Source organism: Papaver somniferum, chromosome 6 (assembly GCF_003573695.1).
Source record: "Papaver somniferum cultivar HN1 chromosome 6, ASM357369v1, whole genome shotgun sequence".
Taxonomy (NCBI): Eukaryota; Viridiplantae; Streptophyta; class Magnoliopsida; order Ranunculales; family Papaveraceae; genus Papaver; species Papaver somniferum.
The window spans coordinates 92,812,851-92,823,747 of NC_039363.1; the positions used below are offsets into that span (position 1 = coordinate 92,812,851).

At 35.3% G+C, this 10,897-nt stretch overlaps 1 pseudogene; it reads left to right on the forward strand.

The window, feature by feature from the left end:
- The first annotated feature begins 6,876 nt into the window (after nucleotides 1–6,876).
- LOC113288427 lies at nucleotides 6,877–9,501 on the forward strand (annotated as a pseudogene).
- The last annotated feature ends 1,396 nt before the right edge of the window (nucleotides 9,502–10,897 follow it).

The following is a 10,897-nucleotide window of genomic DNA, read 5'->3' on the forward strand; positions in this document are numbered from 1 at the left end:
ATTGTGGGGTGAATTAAATGAGGCTTGTGAGTAAGATTCTAAGCTAACTTTTCAGACCGCCATAAGCATGGCTCATGTTTCTACCACTAAAACCATGGTTATTCCTAGAAGTTGTGTCATTGCTACTATTGTGGTAGTTGAGGAATTTTTGCGAAAAATCCCACCATAAGTTTGATGTTACAATTAATAGAAAAAGTACATGACAATAAAAATCATCAAACTGGAAAGACGGAAAAATCAAGTATCAATTCTTTGAAATCATGTTAGCGCAACGCTCGGTTAAACACACAAGTATTGGTATGTCGTGCATGTTGTTAATGTTATATGACCAAAACTATATCTTGATTCATAGTATACTAAACTCGGTATCAGACTAGGATTAGATCATGGAAGTTGAGTATCAGAAATCACCGGATATCCTGGAAGATTGAAAACTGAAGAACAATGAAGACATGTGTGAAAACTTCATCAACAAGGTCATGTGAAGACTGTATATCCTATTTACTCATTATTTTCATCATTCTATCTTATGAAACAATGTCGTTTGACTTTAGTATATAATAAATCACAAAGAAGAAGTTTCGAGTTCAAGCTTGTACTTGAAACACCAACTCAAGCACTGGATATTCAGAGGTCTTATCACTTTTGAGGTTGAGAATAAATTTTATTGTTCACAAAACTATGTATGTGAAATATAAGCCTAAACGTCGAATTGTATTTTTGTTCACGAAACTGATTTTTTGTTCGCGAACTATGCAATTTATTGATATTAATGAACTCGTAGGTGCACAAGTGTTCACAAACTTATTTTTAAGTTTGCGAACTATGCAATTTCAAGGTGTTCCTAAACACATCTTGAATTTTGCTTTTGTGTTCATGAACTGATTTTTTAGTTTGCGAACTATGTAATTTTGGATATGTTCCTTGAAACTTCAAACACATTGAGTTTGCTAACCACTTTTATTAATTCACTAGCTATCCTTTTTTCGGGTGTTACTGAACTCCAACATTGCTTGATGGTTCACGAACCATAATTGGTTATTCGTGAGCTAACTTTTGTGCACGGTTCTTTGATCGACAAATATGGGGGGTGCATATTCTTCTTTATGTTACAAAGAAAACTTCTCACTTGCTTACATGGTTTCGATCCTTTGAAAATAGTATATGGTGAGTAATTTAGTTTGCTTAGGATCAAAGTAATTCTTAAAATGAAAATTAGTTCACGAGCTTGCTTTGATCATAAGAGAAAATGTCTTGAACCTTAAACAATATAGCATGTTTCATTATTATAAATAGAAGACTCTCTGCAAGGTATAATCTCAATCTGTACATTATGATCATGTAGACTTGACTATTATGTCATGTAAATTGTGAAATAAAAATATATCACAGAGTTAGTACCTATATTTGACTAGTGAATCGATTCTAGATCATTTTAGTATTATGTAACATATATCGATCTAACCTTGTGTCTCTGGTACTACATCATCATCATGTTGTATTTCCAATACGACACCGTTTTATTGTTATTGTCGACCATATTTGCTTCTAAGGATTGTATTGACGGCTTTTCGGTTTTTTTATTTTGATGCAAAGTTTGATTTTTCATCTAAGATTATGTGAAAATGTGAATTGAGATTGATATTTGTATTGCTATTATACGCATGATTATCGATACATGAAAAATAAATTTTTTAGTTTGATTTAGTGGTCTTCCATTTTCAAAACTTTAATTCAATTATAAGTGGTTTAATTAAGAAGTTTTTGTGATTTGAGTATTCACTTGCAACGGATGCCGTCTTTTATTTCCAGTGTTCTCCTTTTGATACAAATTTAACAACATGTGATGCTTTTATTGTTGTTGGGTTTAGAAATTGGAAAAGAGTTTATGATGGTGATTGTTCATTTATTGGGCATAACGGTACATATAAATCTCCACATTCTACAATAATCGGGTTTGCCGGTGATTTAATGAATCAATGTCAACATATATCTTGCAGCAATGTTTATATACAATCCATAAAATAATCTTTAATTTTATTTTTGGATATTCAGCTAGAAAATCAATTATATTGTCATGATATGGAGTTTAGGACATGCAATGTAGAATCCCTTTGTTACTAATTAAATTTGTGAAAAATTAAAAGTACTATAACAATATTGACACAAAAAGTAAATTACTGACCAGTTTCATTTTGGATTGCATCTGCATTGTTCCATGGTTCTCTATATCTATACTAGGTTGAGCGATGTTTTTGTGGTTTTTCCATTAATTTACTAAGAGACTAAAACAGATATTAAACTAATTAATATCACTGTGTCAACAAACTTGATTCAATGCATTGTTCTTAAAGCATAAGATAGTTTGTTGTGCGTTTTTTTTAACGGGAAAGTTAGAATAATATTAATCAAGCAATGTAGTACAATAAAACAAGTAATTTCTTGCTCATTAAAATTGTTACGATTGATGCTAGATTTTGTACTTTTAAATTAACTGCTTGGAAATATGATGAATCTTCTGTATTCTTACTTCTTTATCTATAAAATCCGCTGTTGCATTTTGTTTCCTGTAGATATATTGTACTCGAGCTTATGGATGATTTTTAAGGATATTTTTCGTCTCTTCAATTGTGTTCTCCGCCTTCCGTGGAATTTCCATAATTCCATTATTAATTATATTCGCTAGTTGTTTGCAGTCAATAATTATGGATACTGTAGATAAGATATTATCCTTTAACCATTTACCTGCCTTGAGTAAGGCTTTCGCCTCTGCATGCATTGCCGAAGTTGCTCTGTCCCAACCATCCCTATGTGCATTAAAGATTCTTGGTCCATAGAGAATAAAATGAAAGCGTAGACCATTGTAAAATCATCTTCTTTAAAGGAATCATCTATAAATATTATCCAATCCAAATTTATCATAGACCAAGAAGAGCTGGTATATTGATTAGGAGTTTGCTTGAGCTTTGAAACTGCTTAGTAAGAGGTATGGATTGGATAAAATTTCTAATTTGATTTATCAAGTTTATCGGATCTGGTGTAATTTTTTCAAAGAATGTTTCACGTATGTGTTTCCATACAAACCATAGAGTAATAGTTATTCTACTAATAATGTTTTGGTGTTAATCAGATGACATCAAGTCTTTAACCCAAATGATTATCGTATCCGACTTGAATTTAGATGTGATTGAGTCTAAAGAGGATCCGAACCAAATTGCTCTTGGAAAAGCACATTGATGGAAAAGATGTCATCATGTCTCTTAAGCTTGAGAATTACACATTTGACATACCAGAGATAAGTCAAGTATGTGTTGCCAATCTGTTTGAGGTGGGGAGAGCTTTCTGGACTAGTTTCATAGAAATAGTCTAATTCTCGGAATGACTGGCCTTTTCCATATCATATACCATAGGAAATCTAATTATTCTATTTCACTTAGATTTATCAAATAATCGTATATATTCTTTACCGAGAACCGACCTGATGAGTGATGTTTCCATCTGCTTTTATCTGGACTCTGTATTTGGGGAGTGATTGATAGGATCAAATATATGTTTTCTGGACTGGAAAGGAATTATCCCATGATCCTTCTAGAAAAATCGAATCTTTGACTAGTTTTGGTAATGTTTCCTCATTATCTGAGGGTTTAATAATAATATCTGCTTTAGGCAACCATTTGTCTTCCCAGATATTTTTGGAGGCTCAATTCTTTACTTGCCAGACAAAATTATCCTTTACAATATCTAATCCATTTTGGATACTTGTCCAGAAGCTGTTCTTTTTTCAGTAACTAACCTACTTGTTCATTTTGTTAACATAACAATATTGAATTGATGGAGGTTTCTTATATATATATATATATATATGTATACATTTACATAACTTTGAGCAAGCGCTGAAATAACCACCTTTTCCTTTTGGCTCATTTTTTTCCCACCAAAAGTCCATTTGAATCTTGTCAAGATTTCCTAAGGTGGATTTAGGAAGAGCTAAACATTGCGCTTGGTAGGTTGGAAAAGATTGGGGAATGGATTTGATGAGGACTGTTCTGCCCGCTTGAGATAAAAGCTTCGATTTCCAAACTTGAAGAGAATTACAGTATTTTTTGAGAAGAGGTTCAACTTTTTTTTCTTTTCTTATCAAAGAAAAGAGGAGTACCGAGGTTTTTATCTGTTTTGGTAATTAATGGAACCTTTTATGATCTTTGCAATAATTTTCTCATGTTTTGGTTGAATTTTGAGACTAAAATAAATTCCGTATTTTTGAAGATTAACCATTTATCCTGTAATTTCCCCGAACTATGATAGGATGTCTAAAAGATTTTTCGCTTCTCCTAAGTCGGTTTTTGTAAATAAAAAACAATCATCGGCGAAAAAGATATGAGATATATTTGGGGCATCTTTATTAATTTTTAAACCTGAAATATTTTTCTCTGTTATGGCCTTGTTTAGAAGTCTACACAAGATTTCCATGCATCAAGAAAAGATAAGGTGAGAGAGGATCTACCTGACGAATCCCTCTTGAAGACTTGAATTTTTGGCCCCAGAGAGCCATTTAGAAGGATCTAGAAGGAAGTTGTGGAGATGCATTGTGATATTAGATTAACCCAGGACTCATTAAAACCAAAAGAAAGAAAAACTTGTGTTATGAAAGACCACTCTCCTCCGTAGAAAGCCTTGAACATATCTAAGTTTAGGGCTAAATAACCTTTTCTGGCTTTTGAATTTTTCATTCAATGAAGTTGTTCATGAGCAATATTTGTCTGCTGAGGAGAAAGGCTGATTGATTCGGGGGAGATTAGTCTGTTTAATAGATGACTTAGCCTATTCGCTAGAATTTTTGATATCAACTTATATATCGTATTGCTTAGACTGATGGGTCTAAAATCCGCAAGGGTTTGGGAGTATAAATTTTGGGGATAAGAGTTATGAAGGAATAATTGAAATCTGGACTAATTTTTCCTGATTTGAAAAAAATCTTGAATGGTTGTGATTATGTCCGGTCCTAGTATATCCAAGTTTGCTTTAAAACCATCAGGTTCAGGAGCCTTCCAAGGGTTCAAGTTCGATAAAATTTGCCAGATTTCTTCTTTGGAAGGAATCTGCGAGTGAGACAAATTTTCCTCCAGAGAGATACAAGGCTTTGTAAGAGCCGAAAGGTCAACACTATAATTTTGCACTTGGGATGTTCCTATCTGGGAGAAACGATTTATTATAAGAGAATTTAATTGATCTCGATCAGAAATCCACGGCCTTTGGGCCTCTAAGAGAGTTTATAACATTTATTCTTCTTCTATTTGAGGCAGTGGCATGGAAATATTCATAATTCGGGTCATATTCTTTAAAGAATTTATCTTTAAAAAGTTGGTGGTAGAAATCATTTCTAATTTCATACCATTTTCCTAGTTCAGCTTGAAGTTTCTTCATTTTGTCTAAATTGGCAGAGTAACTCCTAGATTTATGGAGATTCTCAATTTTATTGTTCAACTGCTTGATACTTTTGTGGATATTTCCAAACACCTCTGCATTCTAATAAGCCAAATCGGACGAACGGAGTTTTTAGTGTGAAGGTTTGACGAGAAGTTCCTATCTCCTGAGTTTTTAGTGTGAAGGTTCCAAGAAGCCGAGACTACTAAAACAAAATATGAGTAGGAGAACCAATATCTAGTACACCTGAAAGGTTTTTGCAGCTTTTTATTTCTGAGTTTGAGTGCAAAAGAATTGGAGTATGATCAGATCATACTATGGGAAGGTGGCGTACATTTGAGTCCGGAAAATTCTATGTCCATTTGTAATTTACCATAGCTCTGTCTATTCTTTCACAAATATTCCCTTCTCCTTCCCGAATATTTGACCAAATGAAAGGGTCACCTTCAAATCCCACGTCTTGCAGATCAACCTCATCTATTACTTTCATTGTCAAAGGTTTACTGCTCGAACTGGTCTTATTTCCTCCTTATTGCATTCGAGATTAATGAAATTGTGAATCCGGAAAAAAAAGTTATTTAGCCCCCAACATAAAATCTTGGTTCGTCGCTAGGTGTTTGTATTAAAACACACTCACATAGTGAACGGGAAAGCATTTCCAGCCGATAAGAGATAGAAGCCAAATAAAGTGATTTGCTAGGGTATACGTTCTGGGCCAAATTAAATTGTTTTTTTTTTTAAAAAAAAAAATAACCAGATATATTATCGCAAAGAAGACAAATCTGTAGATTCAGACTCATGACTGAATTTGTGTCATTAGTTTCTTCAAAAAAAGTTACATAATTTGAGTTCATATTACAGATTTCTTGAGCTTTGACAGTGTCAAAAGCTATTATAGGAATTAAAAATAAAGGTACTTCAGTAAAACTAGTATGCTGTTGAGAAGAATTTCTCCCTTTTTTTGCTAGCAAGTATGCTGCTTTGTTAGCTCTTCTGCTCACAAAATAAAATCCCCCAAAAGAAGTTAGTTTGTCTGCCAACCTCTTAACTTCATCTAGAATTGCTACGCATTGCCATTTGATAGAGTTATGTGTGCCTTGTAAGTACTTGATTGTATTTTGATTATTTCCTTCTATGACCAGATTCTGTAGTTTGTTTGTGATGGCCCATTGTGTAGTCTGCAGCAAAGCTACCGCTTCCGCTTCTTCTGCCAATCCGGTCCTGCAGCAGCCCATTCTTGCGCCCTTGAAAGTACTCCCTATGAAGGCATTGTGTTGATGGCGTGTGTTTCGGTCCTGCAGATTAAATTGTTGTTGGTGGCGTGTGTTTGCACCCAACAACAATCAGGTGGGTGCATTTTCTAACATTTTTCGAAATAATTGCACCACAGATGCACAAATCACGACCGACGACTACCATGGTCCATGTGTCCTCGGTAAGATGCGAGTCTCCTTGCTAGCCTAAAAGTTGCACTCTTTTGAGTTTTGAGTCTGGTTCTCAAACTACTCGTACGAAGAAGCAAAATGGTTCTAGTTCATCCTCTCCAGCGATCAATGAGTCTTTGACAGGTTTCAAACAGCCATATTGAAATCAAACAAGATTTTGTGAACCCAAGCAGCAGCAGCAGCATTTCTCTGAGTCTCCTCCTATCTTCTACATAAGGTAAGAAACATGGAATTTCTGTTACTATTTTTTACTGTAGAATTTAGGGTTTAAGTTTTTAGAAATCCCAAATTGAAACCTTAGAGATTTATCTAATTTTGGTGTATTCTCTTTTGTAATCTTATAGCTAGGGTTTGAATTGTTTGTACCTGTGGAGGATGGAGTGTGTCATGGAGAATCAAACTCCGATTTCAACAGAAGAACCAAGTTCACCTGCGGAAGTTAGAAATTGGCTTGAATTGCCTCCTGATGTTCTGGCTCATATATTTCTTAAATTAGGGGCAATTGATATCTTTTTTAGGGCTCAAGCTGTATGTTCTATGTGGCGAAAAGTTTCCAAAGAGCCTCTGCTGTTTCGTTATATAGATATGAGGAATTGGTGGGATTTGTTTGATGGTGGATACTATGATATGGAAAAGATGGCAAGAGAAGCTGTGGATAGGAGTTCTGGACAGTTGGTTGAATTCTCTATGGAACATTTTGGTACTGATGACCTTGTAGATTATATTGCTGATAAGTAAGTGAATCTTCTATCTCAATATAATATTATGATTTTCTAGTTCTTCATTTGCATTTTTTGAATGGCTTTTCCTTCCATTTCGTGTCTGTGGTAACTGTTTGTTAAGTATTTTGTTTGGTCTATGGCTTGTTTAGGATGATGATATATCTGCTTGACAGTTGACTGAACACGCACAAATCATTAGGTTTCTGCAAGAGCTCTGTTAATTCAACCTCATTATAGAGTTTGTCATCCATCAAATGTCATATTCGAAATAGATTTAAGGACAATATACCCTTGGTGATCATAAAGACATTATTTGGAATTTGCCAAATGAAAGAATAGACTCATCCACCATTCATATATTGCTTGTCCTATGGTCTTCTGAAAACTCGTCATCCTCTACTGGTTGATATTATTATGTATCTATATGTTCTCGCAAAATTACCCATTGTTGTAGTAATTTTTATGGTTTCTTACAAGAGTGTCATTATTTGGAATTGTAAAGATGCCAATTGATCAGCTGATTGGTTAAGGTTACTGAAAATAGCAAAATGATAAAGAGCACAAGAGGGAAAATATATTCTTACACTCTTTGGTTATCAGTTGCTGCGTTGTTGTCCTTGTTTTTCATGATGCATTTTGAAACAACTTGAATGACAATTATATTAATTTTTTCTCGACATGGATGAGCCGTTACAGTGCACTCAGTCAATCATTGATGCTCTTAGAATCACAGGATAACAGTCATGCTCTTAAAATCATAGCGTAAGTTTCTGTTAAATGTACCGGAAACTTAATCCTGCTGTAGAGCATGCTTATACGTTGTGTAAAATATCACACTAGAATATCCATATGCTTACTTTTTAGAAATATTTTTGGGGTCCTTGAATATACTGGTGCGATATATTAGTTTACCAAGCTATGGAAATTATTCTAATTTGTTTCCTCCCATTTGAAAACATTTACTTGTTTGTAGTATGCCTAAAACAACATTATCTGTAACTCCTCAGTATTAACTATCTGATTTCAGGTCTGGTTCCTTGAGGTGTCTTCGGCTTGTATCTTGTTATCAAGTTAGCGATGATGCACTGAAACTTGGCCAAGAAAGCTGTCATGCTGGAGGAACTTGAAGTATGCCACTGTTCTTTCTCAGAGGATATGCTTAAAACTGTTGGGAAAGCATGCCCCCAGCTGACATCGTTCCGGCTCAATTGTCGAGGCTTCAGGCGGCCACACTTAGAACGTGATGTGGAGGCACTAGCCATTGCAGAGAACATGCCTCAGCTGCGTCATCTTCATCTTTTCGGAAATAAATTGACCAATGTGGGTTTGAGGGGAATTCTTGATGGCTGCCTGCACCTTGAATCGCTCGATCTCCGTCAATGCTTCAACCTTAATCTAGAAGGGGACATGCTGAAGATATGTAGGGAGAGGCTTATAAAACTAAGGCTCCCAAATGACTCCACTGACGACTATGAATTTGATGCTACAATCGAGGATGGATCATATGGTGAAGCCTACCCCTCTGGATTTTCTGACATCGACTTTCTATTTGAAGACGGATATTATGAATTCTCTGGAGGCAGTTATATCTCTGGATTTGATGATGATGATGATGGTGATGGTGATGAAGTTGATGCATTCGACTACTACAACATCTGATCAATGACTGAGTATTTTTGGTGTCCTCTGACGAAAAGATTGTTATTTATGTATGTGACTACTCCCTTGCGTCTCTTTAGTTTAGACTTTTTCCTCTCTTCTCTTAGTGTAGACTTGACTTTTTCTTCATTTATCTCATGGTGTTTTTAGTTTTAGAGTACTTTCTTTCATTTTTCTTCCAGTACTGTTTCTACATGTGGATTCTGTTTGAATTATTTTATATGACACGCCTAGAACTCCTTTCTCTCTTCTTATAATTCTATTACATTGACATATCTGTTCAAATTTCAATGATCAATCATTTTGACAGAGATATTTCAGTCTGATAATCGTGCCCTCTAGAAAAACTGATGGTACTCCAAAACTAATTTCAGAGACGGAGGGGTATTGTAATTTCAAAATTCAGAATACTGAAAGTTAAAATCAAAACTAATTATGCGAATCAAACAAACGAAAAGCTGAGGAGCTAGCTTGCTGGGTAAGTGTAGATACAAAATGTACCGGAGGTGCTGTGAACTTCAACTTCTATTTAAACTACTACTAATGAAACTTCTAATGAAAAATTGTAGAGCGTTAAAGAACTTTTGCGAAAAATAAACTATAAACTAGACACAATAAACATCCATTGAGATTATTCAATCATTATTTGACTAGATTGTTGTTTTTACCCTAATATTTTGTACCAAAAATGGGTTTACTAAGAGCCCTATACGTACCACATATGCTGACCCAACTACGGAGATGACAAGCCGCAAGCGTGACGAGCTCAAAGACTAGCCGACGGATTTGCCAAGGCAGCATGCCATGTCATCAAAATGACTGTCACGTAAGCAAGGTGTACTGCCACAACAGTGCAGGGTTCCGCCGCCAGATGCCATGTCATCATGATGTGTTGACATGTTAGCATTATACTGCCACGTCAGCGAAGGGTCCGCACCCTCCTGGTGCACGTTAGCATGATGGTCAGACACGTCATCAAAAGATTCGGGTATCAGGTGCCACGTTTGTAGTCGTCATTTGCCATGTCAACATCATGCACAGTCAGAGTGAGACAGTTACTTATCTTTACGGATAGACGGGTCACTTAGAATTCCGAAAGAGATAGGAGATCCAGCTTGGGCAGTTTGGTAGTGTAAAAAAAACGGTGATACACTAGTTCTTCTTCTAGACCACAAAATTGGCAGTCAACCCTGAACCACCTTATTAAGAGTACCCACTCCATTGTACAAGGTTAAGTCTTATGGTGGAATAATTCTATCTTCCATGCTAGCTCAACATTTGGAATTATTCATTTGGAATTGTTCATGGAAGTTCAAATCTAACGGTGAAATCACAAAAATGATAATCAGAACAACATTTAACGCTAGATAACATTTAGAAAACGTCATTATGAATAGCGCTTGACTTGGTCAACGGTCCGGCGCCAATGAGAACAAAGATTAGCAGCATTCTTTTGAAAACTGACGGACTGGTAATCTGATCTACTTGAGATCCACTAAAAAGTCTACACGAACAAAATTGCAGAATCGCTTTACTTCCACCGTCACATGATGAAACAAACACACGTTGCTTCCAAGAGAAAGACAAATTATATGTCACTTGGATAATATGTAGATGGGACACATCTCACCTAATTATGATGTCATA